Consider the following 6,510-nt stretch of genomic DNA (forward strand, 5'->3'; position numbering starts at 1 on the left):
TTTTCATTCCACACGCTGATTATAAGCTGCTGGAGGCACTAAGGATTTGTGTCTGCTGAGGGCCACAGCGTGACCCCATCAGTTTCTTTGAAAATCAATAGGAAAAATGTTGGAGAATGCAAAAGAAGCAGGAACAGTCAAAGTAAAGACAAGTGATGTCCTGTAATGGCTGTAATGATTCTGAAACACGCAAGGTCACAGATAATCAGGAATCTAATTCTCCTTTGAAAGAATCTGTCAAGTTACTTCCCTACCTCAAAAACAACTGCTGATTGATGTTATTTATGGGCTAACAAACTTATTGAAGGCAGTCTGAATGGAGGTTGTACAGCCTTTACTATCCAGGTGGAATTAGGTAGCCTCAGCTGTAGAAAAAAAAGCAGGTAAAGAGGTTTTCATTGTTGTAGTAAAACACATGGATGGGATGTGTTTCACAAAGTGCCAACACTGCTGCAAACCAGAGCCACAATGCAGCAGTTCCATTAATCAAACCCCCAAGAGTTTACACTTGCGAGATCTCCCGATTTGGCTGCTTCACTGTGCTGCAGTTGTTCAGAATTGTTGTGAAGTGGGGAGAAAAGACCCAGGAAGGATGGAGGTGCCTTGGGACTGGGCAGAAATGTGCAGAGAGGTCAGAGCTGGGCAGGCACTAACATGAGCCTTACTGAAGGAACCAATATCTGGGGGCTCTTTCTCAGTGTATACTGCTCAGTGTGGATTGCAGGTAACACTTCAGGAAGAGGACATTGAACTCTGCAGGCTGTATCTGGGAGGATTTTGATGCCAGTTTGTACCAACATACACCCCAATGTGCTGGCTAGAGCTGCAAAGCAGGACAGTCTGTATCTAACACTAAATGTCAGATCCCTTCCTCTCTACCACAGCTCTACCCAGCTGGCTTTTGGTTTTACTTCAGATTGTAAAGAGCAAGGGCAGAGCTGTCTCCTCTAGGAGGGAGGTAAAGGATTTTACAACAAGTAACTGGGTTGGTTGATAAGAGAAGCTCTTTTCCCTGGACTGTGTGTGTGCTTGGAGCTGGCGGTGAGGGAGCTATGGCATGCATCCAGATCCAAAGCAACCTCCAAACTGTAGAGATGCAAGGAAAATTTGGACTTCAGCACAAGCGTGGGTGTCAGCTCAAAATGTATAATGCAAAATTGACTCACAGCTCAAAGGCCAGGGCCATAAGCAGGGAAGTAGCAACCCCACCACCCACAGATTTTGGGATTAGGCTAGCTGGCAAAGTCAGCCAGCAGAAGGCCATATGAACCTCTTGTGTAGATATAATTTAAAATACATTGTAATTGTGAACTGCATTCTGAGAAGTTTATTGTAATAGGGGGTCTTAGAGTTTGTTGGTTTGGGAGGTTTTTAAAGAAGGTCCTTAATTTTTTTCACAGCTAATTCAACCTCAGCAAGCTCCTAGACTTGAGGGGAGATGGGTGGTCCTTTCCGAAGAAAGAGCAGTGTAACTACACTTGTTTGGATCATTTTAACTTCCAAGATGTGGGATAGAGAAAGACCATAAGAAAATGTGGTTGCAACACGAAGGAGAGAACATATGAAAATATGTGATGAGTGAGATGTGAAACTCAGGCAAAGATGAGGTTTTGGCTGGCTCCAGCTGGGTTCAGCTGGCCCTCAGCACTGAGGATTCAATGCAATTCAAAGAAGAAATTCCAAATTCCAAACACAATAAAAATCGTTGTTCAAAATGAAGTTATTTCTGCAAAGTGACAGGCAAGAATTTACCTCACTCCTAATTTACACAACATCAATGTGTAGAAAGCAGAGACATGAATAATGAGATAGACAGTAAACATTGCAATGTCTAAACTTCCCTGTATGGTTATGAATTACAAATTATGTATTTCATCACATCCAGGTATTATTTTTTGGCAGTGAGGTTGTTCATGGTGTGGTATTTTGTTATCTAGATTTTTGTATCGCTTGAACAAGAACTTTGAAACTGCAAATATGGTCAATACCCAGTGCAGGCACAGCATGGCCGGAGCACATGAGAGTCTGTTCTGCCAGAGCAGTGCTGGGGTTCTGACAGGACAACTGTCAACAGTCAAGATCCAATGATGTGTAATGTGTGTGTGTGTCCCAGCAATATCCTGTTTCATCAGCATTCACCCTTTCCTCTCCCTTCTATTATTCAAAGTTTTTTTTAAAAAAAGTTCTTATAAGGGGCACAAGCATAACTTTCACTCCAGCACAAAACCCTTCTGGTGCTTTTGTTGCTCTGTATGTGGTAGACTCTTTCTCCTTCTCCCCAGCACTGAAGTATCTGGAGCCCAGCTTTGTAGTCAATATTTCAGGCACATTTTTGTGGCCTCATAGTTCTTATTTCGTTTTTTAAAAGGAAAAAAAAAGCTATTTTAATAATCTGACCTGCATTTTAATAATTTCTAATGTCTGTGGTATCCATCCAGATGTGTTTTTGCCTGCCTGACCCTCCTGTCAATGCCTATTAATTTCATGACAATCTTTTCAAGTGTGTTTGGAAACAAACAGGGAAAAGTTACTCTAAGGTCAAGAATGAGCCAAGGGAGGTGAAACAGGAATGATCATGCTCACTACAATAGAGAGCATGATATTTCTGTAGCTTTTTCTGTCTTGCTCTTAAAGCGAGCTCTATGCATACAGATCAGTAAAGCATCCCAGAAGAGGGAAGCTGCTACTCAAGTCCTGGAGGTGAGAGGAGGAACCAAGGCATATTACCAAAGGGAATCAGTGAGTCAGTGGCAGAACAAGGAGGTCCAGGGCTCTAATCCTTCACAAGCTCTTCTGATGGACAAGTGAAACATGAATGTCTCAGTCAGAGTGAAGGCTTTGACTGCTTAAATAACCGTGCACCGGAATAACCTGGGGGATAATTGGTGTTGAAAAACTTGGGAGCCAAAAGGGCAGCAGAACTGGTGAGGCTGAAGTGTCCACAGTGTGCAAAAAGCTTACCTAGACCTGTAGCTTTCTTGATTTGATACACTTACCAAGTCAATGTAAACCAAAATCTTGCTAATTGTTTAAACTGAGAAACAAACTTGGTTTTCTTTGAGAAAACCGCAGGAGAGGCTGCTTTCTTCGGGGTTTCATTATTCTGCCCTGTTGGTACAGCTGGACAGCCTTCAGCTCTTCAAAGGAGAAGTGAAGGAACACCAGCCAAAGCTGGATGAAGTAAAGGATGGGGTGTCAGTAGTATCGGGATGTCAGTAGTCCTAGATGAAGCCTGCCCCAGCTCCGTGGACAGCTGGTGCGTTGGCAAACATGGACTCTTCTCCCTAGAGTTTCTCCTGTGGAAATGAGGGTGCTTGCCAAGGGACTGGTGGGGTCTGGCAACGCGATTTTTGGAGCCTTCTCGGTATGGTGAGAAGCACTTCTGAGGACAGGGCGGCCAAGCCTGAGCTGGCAGTAGCACACAGCCGGGAGAAGCCTCTGCGAGGAGGCGGCGGTGTGAGCCTCCCCGGCCTGGCGCAGCCGGCGGGAGCCCATCCCCGGGGAAAACACTTCAGCTCGGAGCGAAGTGAGTGTACCAGGCGCTAAGCCGCTGCGCCGGGGGAGCGGCGTGAGGGATGGAAGCGGTGGGAGTGATGGGAGCGGTGGCAGAGGTGGCAGCGCTGGGCGTGGTGGGATGGATGAGCGGTGGGCGCGGTGGCAGCTGTGGGGTGGATGGCAGCGGTGGTGGCAGCGGTGGTGGCAGCGGTGGTGGCAGCGGTGGGGCGGGTGGCAGCGGTGGTGGCAGCGGTGGTGGCGCGGCTCCCCGCCCGTCCCCGCCCGTCCCCGCCGAGCGCGGCCGCGCCCCGGGGCCCGCGGGCGGCTCCTGCGGCGGCAGCGCCCCCCAGCGGCCGGCCCGGCCCGGTCCCGGTCCCGCTCCTGCCGCGGTCCCTTCCGCGCTTCTGGGACTGACGCAGCTCCGTGCCGGAGGACTAGGAATGGGGTGAGGCTCTCCGGACACTTTTCGGAGCGCTTCGAGCGACTGTGTGACCTGGTGTCCCCGCAGGGTTCGTGGATGTCCGGCAGAGGGATCCCTTCAGGCCGGGAGAGCCTCTGGGTGGCCCCAGGAACCAGCCACACACGCGTCTGTACCAGCCCAGGGGTACATGGGGACACAGAGTGTCCGGAGTCTCTCGGCCATGTGTGGGAGAGTCCCGACCGTGCTTTCCCGGGTGACCACAAGTTGAAATTTCATGTTTCGTTGAGCATTCAAAGAAAAAAGGAAGGTCGGATTTTGTAGAGGGCTTTTACTAGAGGAAATTAAAAAATATGTATCTGACATATCTGAAGACTTGGTTTTAACTTGCATCCTGATTGTTCCAGATGTTCCGCAGATGTCAAAGGGAACTAGGCATCAAAACAGCAGAACAGGTTTGTTTCAATATGTTCTAACTTTAGTATTGCCAAAGAATTAAAAGGCCTGGGTTTGCTTTGATTTTTCCTTTCACTAGTAGCTTCAGTGTCTATTAATTGTCTACTAATCAAATTGAAGGTGAATTAGTTCCTTTTTGTTTCACCCAGCATGAGGCTGATATACATCCTGATCCTGGCTGCTTCCCAATCTCCTCTCTTTGGGTTTGTATGGTACGGAGCAGCTCTAGGAAAAGTGCTATAAACATTGGCAGCGATCGATGCACAACCACGGGGGTAAAAATAGAGAGCTGAGCTCTTCCACAAAGTGCTTATAAAATCCATCAGCTTGGGGCTTCCCTCTTTAGCTCTTCCCTTGATAAATTTCAGGATGCATGGAAGAGTTGAAAGCTGCAGGAAAGGTTGGAAACAGCTTCAGTCCACTGAACAAATCCCCTTAAAAGGGCCCAGCACCCCTGGGAAGCAACAGACAGGGCAAAGGGTCCCTCCACAACTTGAGGAAAGGAGCTGCAGCCCCTAGGGGCAACAGCCCTTGTCTTCTCCCGGGGGAAAGGTGGGATGAGGGAAGAGTGTGCTTCTTCCTGGCCTGGGCCTTCCCTTCCCACTCTCTTTTCTCTTCTTTGTACTTCTGACTAAGTGAGACATCAACATTCAACTAAAATTTAATGTGCAAAAAATGCACTTTTTCAGGAATCATTCAAAAATCAAGATTGTTTCCATTGTGTCATCTAGGTGCTCCTAAGACTCCTAAGGGGAATTTATTTGCACTGAAGGAGATGCCATCAGTGTCCGACACTGTTTGTAGTGTTTCCGTGTCTATGGAAACTGGAACCTGAGTGATGGACTGGGCACGGGTACAGAGGTCCGTGTCCCTCGAACAGAGCAGATACAATCTGTGTGCGTGTTCTTAAAGGAGTGTGGTGATACAAGTTCTGTGCACCTGTGTGGACGAAGGAGAGGGGCGGTACCAGCGCTTCTGTACGGCATGGCACACTTTGCACACGGGCTTTGGAAGGAAGGGGTGGCTGTGCGCTTTGCCGAGGTCCTTGCGCCGGGCACCGCGTGCGACCTGAGCTGCGGCCGTGCCCTGACCCGGGCCCGGCCCGGCCCGGCCGCCGAGAGCCCACGGGGGCTCTGCCGCCAGGGGGCGCTGGAGCGGGCGGGCGCCAGCCCTGGGAGAGACCTGAGAAAGTGTGAGAGTGCGCGTATAAAAATATATATACATTGTATGTGTGTGTATATGTGTGTGTGTATGTATATGTGTGTGTATGTACAGTGAGAAAGTGTGAGAGTGCGCGTATAAAAATATATATACATTGTATGTGTGTGTATATGTGTGTGTATGTACGTGTGTGTATGTATATGTGTGTGTATGTATAGTGAGAAAGTGTGAGAGTGCGTATATAAATATATATACATGTGTGTGCGTGTATGTGTGTGTATGTATAGTGAGAAAGTGTGAGAGTGCGCGTATATAAATATATATACGTGTGTGTGTATGTATATGTGTGTATATGTATATGTGTGTGTATGTATAGTGAGAAAGTGTGTGTGTATATAAATATATACATGTGTGTGTGTATATGTGCGTGTGTATGTGCGTGTGTATGTGTCTCCGTATGTATATCTATGTATGTGTGTACATGTATATGCCTGTGTATACGGGTGTCTGTGTGTGTCTGTGTATATGTCTGTGTGTGTGTCCGTCCATGCGTATGTGTCTGTGTGCGTGTGTGTGTCCATCTGTGTCTGTGTGTGTGTCCATCCGTGTGTATGTGTGTGTTTGTCTGTGTATGTGTGTGTCCCTTCATGTGTATGTGTGTGTGTCCGTGTGTCTGTCCATGCGTATGTGTGTGTCTGTGTGTCCATCCATGTGTATATGTGTGTATGCGTGTGTGTATGTGTGTGTGTCCGTCCATGTGTATATGTGTGTATGTGTGTGTGTCTGTGTGTCCGTCCAGGTGTATGTGTGTGTGTGTGTCTGTGTGTCCATCCATGTGTATATGTGTGTATGTGTGTGTGTCTGTGTGTCCGTCCATGTGTATGTGTGTGTGTGTGTCTGTGTGTCCATCCATGTGTATCTGTGTGTATGTGTGTGTGTCTGTGTGTCCGTCCATGTGTATGTGTGTGTGTCCGTGTGTC

The sequence above is a fragment of the Corvus kubaryi genome, unplaced genomic scaffold (genome assembly GCF_017639235.1).
Source record: "Corvus kubaryi isolate FWS band 111438036 unplaced genomic scaffold, C.kubaryi_AGA036_p1.0 37382, whole genome shotgun sequence".
NCBI classification, from domain to species: Eukaryota; Metazoa; Chordata; class Aves; order Passeriformes; family Corvidae; genus Corvus; species Corvus kubaryi.